Genomic DNA, 14,730 nt, shown 5'->3' on the forward strand with positions numbered 1-14,730 from the left:
TTGTTGTTGTTGTAGTAATTGTCCTTGATGTGGACAAGCCTTTATGACTTTGAAATTAACATGATTTCAAAATTAAACCTATTCACTTCCCATAATTGTTTTATATTTCTGCTTACGTGGCACAAGCTAACCAATAGCCAAATAGGTATTCACTGTTTAAATATTCAATATTTTACAACGGAAAAATCATATGGACCAAATAAATCCCAATGACTAAACTAAGACTTTTTTTTTAATTCTCAGATTTTCCAGGTTTTCCATCACATAAAAATCAAGCAAAATAACTGATAAAAGAAAGAAAGAAAGAAAGAAAGAAAGAAAGAAAGAAAGAAAGAAAGAAAGAAAGAAAGAAAGAATGTTATTGTAATACAAATTAAGCATAGCCCTAAAGATTCACAGGAGTTAATTTGGGTCAGTGGGTCTAATTCACTAATAATTGCGTAGATTATTCTAAGTTTCAAAATTTTACGTTTCTTACCTAATTCACAACATGTGTACAAATGTGAATGTGTTCAGAACCTCATTCTAATGTCAATAAATCTGGAGTATTCTAAATAAGCAACTGTCTGCCTACGATTTTAAGATAATTTGCATAAAACACACCCCAAACTATATCCATATAAGGGCTTTCTAAACAATCTTACAAACAGATGAAACTCTCTAAGGATGCATTCTTGCCTGATAGCATACGCAGCAAGATCTACTAATAAAATACCAAGTGTGCCATCCTCAAAAATCAGCTTAACATCTTTTATACAGACTAATAGATGATTAATGTTTGGATCTCAGGCAAACGGTTGCTCATTTAGAAAAAGGAACAAATTCATGTACATATGCACATTTTGTGAATTAGGCCAACATTTTCAGTTTACTATTATTGTTAATACAAATCAAATAGTCAGCAGAAAGAAGCCAGTGCAGTGTGCTCTCAGTTCAAAATCATAGCTTTGGTAAGTGTGTGTGTTGGTTGGTTGGGGGAGGATGATACATTAAGAGTTATCTCTCTGGAAAGTTGCTTTATTAGCAGATGTTGGCAGAAGGTTATACACGCAACACCATCTGGAGATATGGCAAAATAGGCTGCTGTACTTCAATAATCAACCATACAGAATGACATCAGACATACAGAAAAGCAAGTGCGCACACACACTTGTCCTAATCATTATGTATTCAGCTTGTGGTATTTATACTCATGGGAATCTCAAGCATCCTCCCAGAAACATTCACAGGAGATAGGCAAGTACTCAAATGCAGCAAACGTTTTATAGCAATATAGAGGATTTACATAAATTGAAGTAATATAACATCCACACAAACTATTTTGTTTATTAAGACAGCATGCCATCAAATCGGGCATTATTTATTTTGTGATCATGTTAATGGATGATAGAAATGGTATCACCTGCAGCATGTTCTCTTGTTTAATTTGATAGAAAACATTCACACAACCTGTTCACCTAACTAGAAAATAACGGCCTTGAACTTGAAGCACTTTTCACTGTACATCTGGCAATGACAAAGTGTAACAGTCCATCTGATCTCATAAAGACGACCATGATATACCAAATTAAAGCACTGGGGTTCACAGAGGACGCGTTCCGTCTGCTCCAATTTTTATCATTGAAACATGCATCAGACAGACGTCTCTGGCCGATGCGTCGCGTCGCGTCGTGATAGCTGACCATTTTCCCCCATATAATGCAGGTGAGTAGTGACTGAGATAGCGCTCCACAACATAATTGAAGTAATACTGTTTTGGTACGTCGTGAGACCGAGGAATAACAGCATTTTAATTTTTGTATGTGGTGTCACTTTTAGGAGGCAGAACTGTTAAAAAACAGTACAACTTTTAAAAACGCGTCTCAAGTACGTCCAAGAACACGCCATGTACGACGCATATTCCAGGTCGGATACACGCACGTACTGTCACATGTGCATTTTAGAACGCTACATCGAACATATCTAACAGATACGAGTTTAAACTTATGAAACACTCGGTCGTGTCTGATTAACAATTCACAAGATTGAAGAATGAATGATATGTTAACGCTGTAGAGTAACGGCTGGAACATAAGTGTCCTTCAGGTGAGGGATTCCAGTGTAACTCATAAAACGCAGCAAACGCGCGGCGCGTAATAGCGCGTAACCCTTATTACCGCACTATACAAAATAACATCAGTTAATCAGCTATTTAGATGTCCTAAACATATCATTTATATCTGGATAAATACATTGTAGTAATGAAATCGATCGCCTTACCTTTGAATCAAGCTCGGTTCCAGTAAATGCCGTGAATGGAGACAGTGGGGAGCGATGTGGTCTGCTGTCCGAACTGTTGCCTGTCTCCTCTCAAAGCGCATGTAGGCTATTCTTAACTGAACGAAACCCCTCCCCTGCTTTACACCATATTTTCAGCCACACTGTATTGAGGAACCGATCAGTTTGTCCAAATCCATATCTAAATGAACTACCTGTGATTTCGAAATGATTTGCTAGTCCTTATCCATATTCACCTGGTATACTGCACATTGCACATTTTTAAAGTTTCATCTGTCAAGTCTGCGGTGTCAACATATGCCATGAGGTCAGTGTTTTGCACGACATTTCTTTGTGAAGAGAACTATATTTATCAGTCACAGCCAAAACGACAAAAGACAGGTTAAACGGAACCCTCTGAAATATATCTGTGTAAATAAACGAAGTGGTTTTTTTTGTTGTTGTTTTTTTTTGCAGGTGCTTATTATTTAATTATTTAGACGTGAGCTTTGTTGTAGTCCTATTACAACTAGAAATATATTTTCTGATTCTCATACTATTCTAAAGAAAATGTAGAATCCTGAAAAAAAAAAGTTTTCAACATTGATAATAATGTGTTTCTTGAGCATCAGATCAGCATATCAGAATTATTTTTTTCAAGGATCATGTGACTGAAAATTCTGCTTTGAAATTACAGAAATAAATAATTTACTTAAATTAATGAACATTACTGTAAACTGTAATACTTTTTTACTGTATTTGATAACAATAAGGTTCATTTAACATCAGTTAACTACTTATTATAATTAGTTAACATTAACTAAAGATAAACAATACTTCTATGGCATTTATTATTACAGCATTTTACTAATGCATTATTAAAATTTTAAGTTGTGCTTGTTAACATTATTTAAGTTAACAAACTAACAATGACCAACGGTGTTTTCATTAACATTTACAAAGATTAATTAATACTGTAATAAATGTATTGTTAATTGTGTATTCATGTTAGTTAATACATGAACTAATGGAAGCTTATTGTAAAGTAAGAGGCTTGTGTTTTCAAAGAAGTTGTTTAACTTCGCTGCTCACATCACTCAATGCCAACTGTTGAAACTACCTTTCCTTGGTTTATTCCTTAAAAAGAGTTGAGTAGGATGGCTGGTTTCCTCGTTGTCTTTCAATTGAAACCATCATTAGCCACAAACTCTCACAGTCAGAGACAGATTTCTCTTCAGTGGTTTTCTCTCCTCATAGCTGGAAAAGACCTGACATGAGGGAATTTGTCTCTTTGTACTTTCTTCCGCCGTAATTGTGACCTTTTCTGATGGGTTCTGTACCCTTTCCTGCAGACAGATGAGGATCCTTGCAATCTCCCGAACGTGTGGAAGCAAGCAGATGTTTGGCTTGTCCTTTTATTTTTCAACAAAGGCACACATAGTATAAAAGAACATTAAAGTAATATTAACTTAACACATTATAACCTGAAGGGACATGTATGCAAAGAACTGTCCTCCGGAGGGTATCACTTGAGCTCTGAATGTTCGCATATCAATACTCCAAGTTCCCTAGTGAAAAACCACCAACGGAAATAGAAAGGATATGGCAAGGATACCACAAAGCTCGATTTCATTATCTACAGGGAAATACAGAGAAAAAGAGAGAGAGAGAGTGTCAAGAGTTCCAGGAATATAAACTACACCCAGGACAAATATACAGCTATCAGACACATTCATACAATTAAGATATTCGTTTCATGTAATTACCACAAAATCCGGTGGGACGCTGAATGTTACACAATGAACTTCCTGATACTGCTGAAGCTTGCAGATGAATGACTGGCTCAGGAGTGTTATATGATTCTGAAGGTTGACGGTGAAAGTGACTTTTACACAATGGCTGGGTGTTGATTATTCTGCACATTATTTCACTTCGCTTTGATGTTTACGCCTATCTGGCCTTTTCTAAAAATGACTCCTAAAGCAGTTTGCTGGAGGTGGGTGGAGATAAACAGGCTTTGGTTAGTGGGCGATTTTGTAGTGCTTTGACTGAAGTTCTACATTTTAATAACCAACTGGGACTCGTTTTTACTGTGTTCGCTGAGTTTACATCGATCTACAAAGTACTTTATGGGAGACAGTGGATAAAGAGGAGTGTGATAAAGAGAAACTTTTTTTTAAAGAGAAACAGAATGCATCAACAAGATACTAAAGAAACTGATTAAAATGATCAAAAGTGAGAGTAAAGAAATATAAAGATAAAGGAATTGAAATTACAAAAAGCAGCTTTTACAGAACATTCTCTTCTTTAAAAAATCATGAAAAAATTGAACATTTCCACAAAAATATAAAGTAGCAAAACATTTGTTAAACCTGCTAATTAAATAATGTTTCTTGAGCAGCAAATCATGTTAGAATGATTTCTGAAGGATCATGTGCCACTGAAGTCACATGATGCTGATAATTCCATTTTGTCATCATATTAATAAGTTGAATTTTTAAATAGACTCAAATACAATACTGTTATTTTAAATTGTAATACAATTTCAGATTTTTTTTTTCTCTATTTTTTATTTAAATTAAGTGGGCATAAGAGTTTAAACAATTTCAGTCTGTTTTGGCTTTAGAAGACTAGAAGTGTAAATAATGACAGAATTTTCATTTTTGTGTGAACTATTGTTAATTTTGTAATTTCTTTCTTTTTTTTTTCGCAAGAAGCCACCATCGTGATTCTTGAGCTGTGTTATTATGAGGAAATGCATTGGCATGCTGAAAAACACCCTGGTTTGTAACATTTTCTTCATCTTCTGGTCTAATGTAATGCAGTTAGTTAGCTTACAGTGTACAGCCATCCTTATTTCATTGTCCCTCCGTTTTCCAATTAGTGCATGAACTTTCAAAGTGCAACATTACCTTCCCTTTGTGCTGCTGCAGCTCATATAGAGTCATGTGTCCTGTCATCAAATCCCCAGTGTGTCACTTGGCAAACGTACTCTGACACACTCATTCTCTGCTGAGAACAAGGGCCTCAGTTAAAAAGTTTTTAAAAGACTGACCTTTTCTTTGCTAATGTGACAAGATACATCCTTATATAAATGTCGCAGTAAATCATACACCTTCAGATATGACTTTGAATCAGCTTCATACACATCCTTCTTTTAAAGAAAATATGCTTTAAACCAGATGCTCTCAAACCTTTTTTTTTTTTTTTTTTTTTACTTGGTATGACCTTGTCAAATCAACGATGGTTAATATTTTTTTTTTCTAAATTCTATGAGCAACATGCCATATTTTGATTAAAAAGTATTCTTATTTTTTTTTTTTTTACCTTAATTCATGTAATGCTATGTTGCCCAAATTTGCGTAATTGACAAATTTTGCCCATTTTTGAGCGATAAGGCCTATTTAACTTCTCTAATCTTTTTAGAAGCAGCTGAAACCCTTCTGTCAAGCTGGGTAATTTATCACGATGCTCAAAGCTACATTCAGTTTTTAAATCAATAACAGGCTTCTCCAAAAGCTTGAAATTAAATTGAGAATATGGATGCTTACTTTGTTGGTAAATTGAATATTTTTCCAAATTTTTCTCATCAGATTTTATATATTATAATTATAATTATTATAATAATTTGTGGAAAAAGACGACAGTGAAAACATTTTATAATAGATGCTTACTTTGAACATAAATGGAAAAATGTCTCACCTTGTCAATCACGTTTGTTTTTTTGCTGGTTTTTATATGCATGCAGATGGCATATTGAAGTCTCCTTTTTAGGGTTAGGGGTAGGGTTGGTGAAGGGCGAGAATATAATGTTTCTACATTATAAAAACCATTACGCCTATGGGATGTCCCCACTTTTCACAAAAACAAATGTGTGTATGTGTGTTTGTCATGTCCAGTTTGAGAACCACTGGCCTTTAATAGCCTGCCATCACATATAAAATCTGAGCATGGTTAGGATTCACTACTAGAGACACGGCTTTCATCTTACCTGCTGTCAGGGAGATATTGCAAGAGATGCACTGGACTGTGTGGATACCATAAAACAATTCGCATTCTGAGTTTCTGCCTGTCTTTGTGTTTGAGTGCATGAGAGTATGTGTCTTCCCAGATGAAACAGCCAAAAGCTTACTGTCTCTGGCCATTTCTTAGATATTATTTGAAAAGGTGAATGCATAGTGAAAGGAAGATTCACTTGTCCTAGTCAAAAGAGAATGTCTCAGTTACATATAGCCCTCATTTCAGCGAGACCAACGAATAGGGATTTAGCTTCGAGAGACAAATCTAATTTGAGTATTACTAAACGAGCCGATGCACATTGGCATGCAATTATTGCATCCAGCTGCTGCTGATCACAGCGTGAGCATAAAAAGGCGGCAGGTGGAATGTATGACCCAGTCACTCAGTCTTTAAGTTGCTCTCAGTGCCTCTACCCGTTTGAGTACCAGCTCCATACGAAGGCTATAGAATCTAGCGAACGTGTTGGGGGTCACCCAGGCCATAGTTCTACCAATATCTGTCAGCGAGGCACCACAAACCAGTGCCCAGGAAGATGAAACACTTTTAGTAAAGTGAACTCGCAACCTGAGTAGGCAGGGCACACCCTGTGCCTGATAAGCCAAGGTGATGTCATCCACAATCCACAACATCCACAGAATGATGTTGCTTGAATCCGAAGCAAAAAGCTGGTATGCATTGCACCTGCTGCCTTTTTATGCTCATGCTGTGATCAGTGGCAGCTGGATGCAATAATTGCCTGCCAATGTGCATTGGCTCGTTTAGTTACACTCGAAGTAGATTGGTCTCTCAAAGTGAGAACACAATTCGGTCACCAACGTGATGTTCAAAAGAGTGACCGACTGAAAGGGAACTGAACATTTTACAGTGAAAGCAATACAGTAACAATCTAAATATAGTGTATAGTGTTGTGTTGTAGCAACATGCTGGGCAGCGATGTTGTGTACCATTTATATGAGTTTAAATGTATTAAAAATTTGAACAAAAAAAAAATGTCATTTTAACTTAAGCTTAGAGGACAAACTTAAAAAATGTTTATTTCACTGTAAATTTCAGTTCAGTTCATGGTTCTGGCCAATTCAATTCAAATTTCAAAACATGTATTCTAAAATTTTTCAGATCCTTCCAGCGAATGTTCTTAAATTAGGACAATACAGAGTAATTGCACTGTGAAGGAATGAATACCTCTCAAATAGCACTGCAGGATCCCTAGACATGATGAAAAATTACAGATGGGAATCATTGCATTCAGATCATTGTCTCTGAATGAAAAAAACAAAACAAAAAAAAACAAAACAAAAAAAAACAAGGCAAAACCAACTTTTGGCATTTCACATCTGGACTTTTCAATCAGAAACTGACCCGTCACTAATAAGTGACATCCCTGGCATGCTCAGTAATTGATGAGCTACTACTGCAAATTGCTTCACAGGGGAATGCAGCAGCACTGTTTGAAGAAAGTAAATGCCTGCGAGACGGACCCCTGACACATCAAACCAGCTTTATATATGCCACCTCACACAGGAGAGAATGGAAGCTCCTTCCTTTTCTTAAGAAGCTTAGAGAAGCTCCATTTGTAAATTGTTTCCAACACACGTGAATGGGGGAAAAATAATGAATCGATAGGCACCAGACTTTCTGCAGTTAATTAATCTCAGTACATCTTGTTTTGTATTTTCTGAAATATTATGTATAAATATGCTATTTTTTTTTATATTAAACATGCACTAATTTGCATATAGTTCCAGAACAGAATCATGAATATTAGATGAATCCGGGTTCAAAATTATTGTTTTATGTCAAAGATAAATACATAAAAATTTGTATTGAAATTTTAATCTAAAGATACAAAGTAATAATAAAAAAACACACTTGTTTTGGCAGTTGAGGCTTCAGTTAAATTTGAAGTTATATGACATGAGGGCCAAGTTTCGCCTCTTAAATAGGCTTTGTGTTTGTGTGGATGTGATTCTCCTTAAACTCTAAAGGGTACAAATATACTGTATGTCCTAGGCTATAAGAAAAACACTAAACATTAAGCTGGTAGTTTCACATCTGACTGAATGACATTTGACATCTGACTGGATGAGCCACTTTCAAAGGTGTATTACCTCACGTCATACCTAACAGCACTTCTTAAATTGCTGTATAATGGTTGTTTATAATGGCCAAAGGGCAGGGTGCAGAAACTTCAGCTTAAATGGCTAGTAGTTCAGTCTTTCTACATTGAACTTCTCCTAATTGCTGCTACAGGGAGAAGATTCTCAAGTGAGGGGAAATAACTGGTGACCCAGTTTTGTACCTGACCAAGTGGGAACCTTCTGTGACCTAACCCAACCTTTTTAACTATAATTTCCAGCCCTGGGAAAAACTTGCTGTCCACAATCCGGTCAAAGCATCACTGTGATGTGCAGGACCAATTACAACGGTTTTCTAACAACTGTATTACAGACATTTGGGATCTCTACAAATCTTCACAGGTCACATGTTGTAATTTTTTTTTTTCTTTTTTTTTCCAAAAGAAATCATGAGAAAGCAATCTGTTAACATCTTAGGTGATTTCTAATATAAAGTTTCTGTTCCAAAATATCATATGATTAAAATACACTTCACTAGTGAATATACTGAGCTTTGATGAAGCAGCACACTGAGAAAATAAATAAAAAAGCAAAACATCTTCTAAATTACAACTTAATATTTCCAATTTATATAATGTTTGCATTTAATCAAATAAAGGATACATAAAACTACTTTTGAAAAGCAGTTTAACCAAGTTAGCCTATCAAACTTGTGTAACTTTTTTTTTATGTTTCTTTCTGTAGTCTGTTTCTTTGAATCACTTCAAACGAGGTGAGAAATGTTCCTGTTGACTCAGGGGTGAGAACATCAAGGTGCAAATCTTCTAATAAAACAATGTGTTCTCCCCCCAAATACAATACGATATGTTTAGCACAGTTGATAGTAACTTAAATGTTAAAAAATAGCATAAACACAAATACATTTTAATTAACATCATGAAAAATAAAGCTAAATATTAGTGTTCCCATTCATCACAAAAGCAGTTGTTCAGCCGATGCACACAGGCCCAGAAGTACCAACCATTCTGAACATATTTCCTCTTCAAAAACATATCAAATTGTAAGACTATAGACGGCACAAAATCTCATCTCATTTAGTCTTCTGAATATGAATAGGCCTATTTGGGAGATTTAGACAGTTGAAACAGTTTTGAGATTAATTTAATTTGGTATCTCTTGAAAATAGTGATCTATAGCATTAAGTTGAATCGTTGAATCAGTTCATGTAATATTTTACATTTGTGGAGCAAAAATTAATTTCAAAGACCTTTGCTTTTTTATTAAAATATTTAGGTTAACAGAGAAAAATCATTGTGTTTGCTTCCACATTGTTGCTATTATGACATGTTATGACATAAAATAGTTGATTTAGAATTTTATATTAATCACACTATATACGTAAATATATAAATATTAATACAAAAAATTAATAAGTTATTACCCCAGTTATAATTTTATATTTTGTGCCATATACAGTACTATACTAAATTAGCCAATGGTATTATCCTATAATAACTCTGCAGAGGCTAAATATTCAAATATGCATGACAAATTTCCCCATCTTACCTTGCAAATGATTAACATGTTTGAATTCCTTTTTTCTTATTTAATGCACCATTAAAGGTTATGAACTGCATGTTACTTTAAAAAGATAAATATACAGTATATGAAACTGCATCAAACACATCAAAGCGAAATAAAGATTTATAATAAAAAGCGTGAAGAGAATCCTCATAACAACAAAAAGAAAAAAGCATGAGACTCGCTCTGTAGTGGCTAGTAGCGGCTCAAATGAGTCTCATTATTTCCGTTCCACTCTGCATACATGAAATGCCCTAAGTGTCAGTAGGACAACTACAGGATCTCTCCTTAATGTAGGGAACATGTCAAGGTTGCCCTACTTTTTAAAAAGCAAATGAATGATGCACCACATTCTGGTCAAATCTTTTGTCTTTTTTCGCTCATGCCACTGACGCTAACAGTAGATGGATGTGTGTGTGCTATATCCAGTGTAGAGGTTTGTCCTATGAGTGTCGTATCTCTCTTTGCATCTCACTTACTCAAGGTTGCAGTGAGATGATAAACTCTACTTCCAGGCCCATTATGATTTTCATTCCCCTGCTGGTAATGGGGCTTGAAAAGAGAATCTGGCTGTAAGTAATTAAGAGGGCTGTGCAGTGCCCCTAATCTGAATATGAAAAGAATGTTCCTGAATTTCAAACATGAACATGATTTGCTCCACTTTCGTTCATCGTTTAATGATTTTCTAAACCGTTTTGTGCTTTTTGGTTGTTTCTTTGTAACTATGGGCTAAATGAAATGTTATAAAGCGTACCTTCTGTTTTATTGACATGCACCATCAGCAATTACAACTCTCTGAACTAAAGCCGCTTTCTCAGAGGACTGAGAAGACTGAAGAAATAAAGCATTGCAAATATAAAAAAAAATACCACAGAAGAAGTGTTTTCCACTAATGTTTCTAAAGCAACACATGTCCTCTATCATTATGGAAAAAGTAGTAAACTGGGCCACTCAGCACCCCGGGACCACCCCTCTCTTCATCCAGCCGCCCACTGCGCAAACATGTTCAATGATAAATGTTCGAGATCTTCCAGAATATCAGATCATTTTCTCAAGAGAAAATACTATTCATTATAATGTCCAATGCAGCTGGTTGAGATGAAATTTTCTTACTGTTTAATGCCAAGGACCTCCAAATATAATGATACCAGTGCAACAACCCTCTTCTTAAATATAAATGAAGCTACTGTATATAATTTCATGTATAAAGATTTATCAAATTCATATAAAGTCTAAACTGTGATATATGCATTTATCTATGTAAAATCAGTGTGATTTATGTAATGTTATTTATGTAATTTATTCCTGTGATGGCAAAGCTGAATTTTCAGTAGCCATTTCTCCAGTCTTCAATGTTACATGATCCTTCTGATATGCTGATTTTCTGCTCAAGTAAATATTTCTAATCCTTTTTATTATTAACAATGTTAAAAACAGCAGTTCTGCTTAATATTGTAGTGAAAACCATGGTAAATTTATCTTTCAGGAATCTTTAGTCAATCAAACGTATAAGTTCTTTTTTTTTTTTTTTTTTTGCAACTTTACAAATGACTTTACTGTCACTGTAATTTGCTGTAATGCATCAATGTTGAACAAATACATACATTTCTTAATGCAAATAAACAAATTCTTAGTGTAAACATTTAAATGGCAGTATATATATATATATATATATAAATATATATATATATATATATATATATATATATATATATATATATATATATATATATATATATATATATATAAAGAAACCCAAAACAGTCTTAATGGATAGAGATGATTGTTCAACTGATATGTTCTTCTAAAGCCTCACTGGCCCGCAGTGTCTTTAAAAACCTCTAGTCTAGAGGAAACTGAGTTAAATATCTCTTTACAACTTCCCTTTTCATTGTTAGATGTTTCAAGTGAGTTGACAAGAGTGATAACTTGCTAATGAAAGTTAAAAGTGGTCGTAGAGCAATCAGGGAAATCTTCCTTGTGCAAGTAATGTGACATGATTTGCATGAGGTGTGAATCATAAATTATCCTGTCAGAGAAGCTGATATATTTGACTCAAATGTTTGTACTCTGTCTTAAAGGTTTGATCTGTTGTGAACAGAGATGCCAATACCAAAAACACAGTTGGAACCAAATATTATGAAACTGATAGATGGTGGTTACAAAATCTTCACCTTCATTTTGCATGCAAGTATGCTGTAGCTCAGCATTACTTGTTTCATCCAAGTGCCAACTTTAGGTTCAAAGTAATTATATCCAAGTCAGTTTCCCATCCTTTAGTGGCCTCGTTCAAAGCATTATATGGTGGCACGGTCCAATACAGCATCCGCTTCGATGATGGGACCCATCAACCAGAAAGAAATTGCTCTGGGTAACAGGCATATCAGGTGGCCATATAATCGATCTTTTAGCACTACGGACAGCGGCGATGTGTAAAATATTTAGCGCCGCTATTGTGGAAAACCGTTGACTTCATGCTGCCCGGAACATGCTGCTCAAAGATGGATGGGTGAAGATGCAGCAAAGCACACCTGAAGATCTCAAATGCGACCAGCAGACACAAAAGAGGCCCTTCCTAAATCCCACTGGCAAGTAAGTGGGCGACAGATTCCACAGCCTTTGATCTTCTTATCTGCAAAATACAAGCACTTCATACTCATTCAGGCTGCCAGAATTTGTCAGAGGAAAGGACTGTCAGAGGAAAGCTTCAACAACATAACATAGATGAGACCTGCACACTTATGAGAACTACTTTCCATGCACTCCAATGATTGTCTATTTCCAGCCAAACATGTGATAAGTTAAATGCAGTTATAGTCTATATGTATTGAAACAAAATATTATGAAAGTGAAAGATGGTGGTTACAAAATCAGACAGACAGACAGATAGATAGATAGATAGCCATTCAAAATCAATGCAGTGGGCCTTTTCTTCACCATGATAGCCCTAAAACTCACCTATCTGCTTTATATACAAGACAACTTTCATCTTAAACAATTGCTTTAGTCTCATCCTAAAAAAGGAACTGTCACACCTTTTAGCACTTCAAAATGCCACTGCTAAATCTAGCCATGTTTATAACTAATTATCAAGCATGTCACCAAAGACAAGCAGACAGATGCAAAGCAAAGTTGATGGAACACTTCTGATCATTGTCATATACTGTAGATGTTGAAACAGAAATAGGAGGGCTGGCAAAGTTTTAGGGGATAAGTCATAAAAGTTAAAGGGGTCATCGGATGCCCATTTTCCACAAGCTGATATGATTCTTTAGGGTCTTAATGAAAAGTCTATAACATACAGTGTAAAGTTTAAAACAGCACCCGTTTTTAGCTAAAAACAGCTCTTTTCATACCAAGCCATATTGTTGTATGCTGTTTTAAATGCAAATGAGCTCTGCTGACCCCGCCCATCTCTTCCGAGCCGGTTTCGGAGAGAAGGTAAACTTTAGCTGCAATCATAGTGAAACTTGCTAACTATCCTGTTATTAGGGAAGGGTATTTGCAAAGATTCATTGAAGAACCTTATACTCACTTCTTCTGCAGGTGAGGCTTGATCACAAATTAATTGCGTGAACGTAGACACATTTTGGTAGATCGGGTGGACTTCGTCTTCAGTGGTTCAGATATTCAGAGTAAATGATGACAGCTATGTTCATTATTACATCCTACAACAAAACACCTCAATTGCTTAGGAGACATTCTTGTCTACATCTGCTCCGACATCAAAACAATGCCGAACTGATGACAGCTCACTCAGGGCGGGTCTAAGGTAAGAGGTAAAGATTTTAGTAGATTAAAAAAAAACAAACAAACAAAAAAAACACTGGGTGGATATTTATCATTATAGGGTGGTTGTGTACACACATTGCCAACACACATTTATGCTCAAACAACTTTTAAAAGTGCATGTAGCAAATGAAGACCCCTTTATACTGAGGTTTCTTGATGTATTTCAGGACTATTAAAATATTAGTTTTATACAATCAGACTGGTTAACTAACATGATTTTTTCTCCTTGTAGATTATTGTGGCAAACAAACAACACACAGAAAAAGATCCACATGAAATGTGATCAACCACAGTTAGATTTCACATGCAATCATGGGAAAAATAATAAAGTTAATTAATAAAGAAAGTAAGTAATTAATAGATTTTCAAATTAATTATCAATTAATAATGAATCAAATGATTACTGTACAAAAAATATAATAATAATTGCACAGAAACATATATTATTTCACATTATTTCAGATTTTTTTGCACATACATGAATACCATTCAAAGATCAAAATGTTCATTATTATTATTATTATTATTATTATAAAATAAATGTATGCTTTTAATTCAGCAGCTTTTATAACTAAAGTTAAAGACTTTTAAAAAAGCAGTGTAATAAAATATTATTTTCCTTTTGCACTTAAAAAAAAAACTGAAAAAGATGTATAATTTTCAACAAAACTGTAAGCAGCACAAATGTTTTTAACATTCATAATAAGCAGAAATTATTCTTGAGAACCAAGTCAGCAAATTAAAAGGATTTCTAAAGGATCATACGAGACTGAATTGCCTTTGGCTATATAATTTACTATTTTAATTATTCCTAAGTGCCTCCAACAAAACTCTGAATATCTTGTATAATAACTAACCTGAGGTAAATCTGCCGATTAGGTCTTTTCCTAAAAAGTGCACATTGCATCACCCCAGTAACTTTTTAATTTGTTTATTGGCAAACTGATAAAAAAGCCCTTTGGAAGTTGTATAAAGCCAGCCAATAAGAACTAAGAAGAAGAATAAG

At 34.8% G+C, this 14,730-nt stretch overlaps 1 protein-coding gene across 1 annotated transcript in view; it reads right to left on the reverse strand.

Moving 5' to 3' along the window:
- LOC127958989 (contactin-4) overlaps nt 1-2,386 on the reverse strand; it is an 82,924-nt gene extending 80,538 nt beyond the window's left edge. The window contains exon 1 of the mRNA XM_052557984.1: nt 2,260-2,386. The gene's annotated coding sequence lies outside the window, so the exon portion shown is untranslated. The remainder of the gene's footprint in view (nt 1-2,259) is intronic.
- Nucleotides 2,387-14,730: the final 12,344 nt, after the last annotated feature.

This window comes from Carassius gibelio, chromosome B6, assembly GCF_023724105.1.
Source record: "Carassius gibelio isolate Cgi1373 ecotype wild population from Czech Republic chromosome B6, carGib1.2-hapl.c, whole genome shotgun sequence".
NCBI classification, from domain to species: Eukaryota; Metazoa; Chordata; class Actinopteri; order Cypriniformes; family Cyprinidae; genus Carassius; species Carassius gibelio.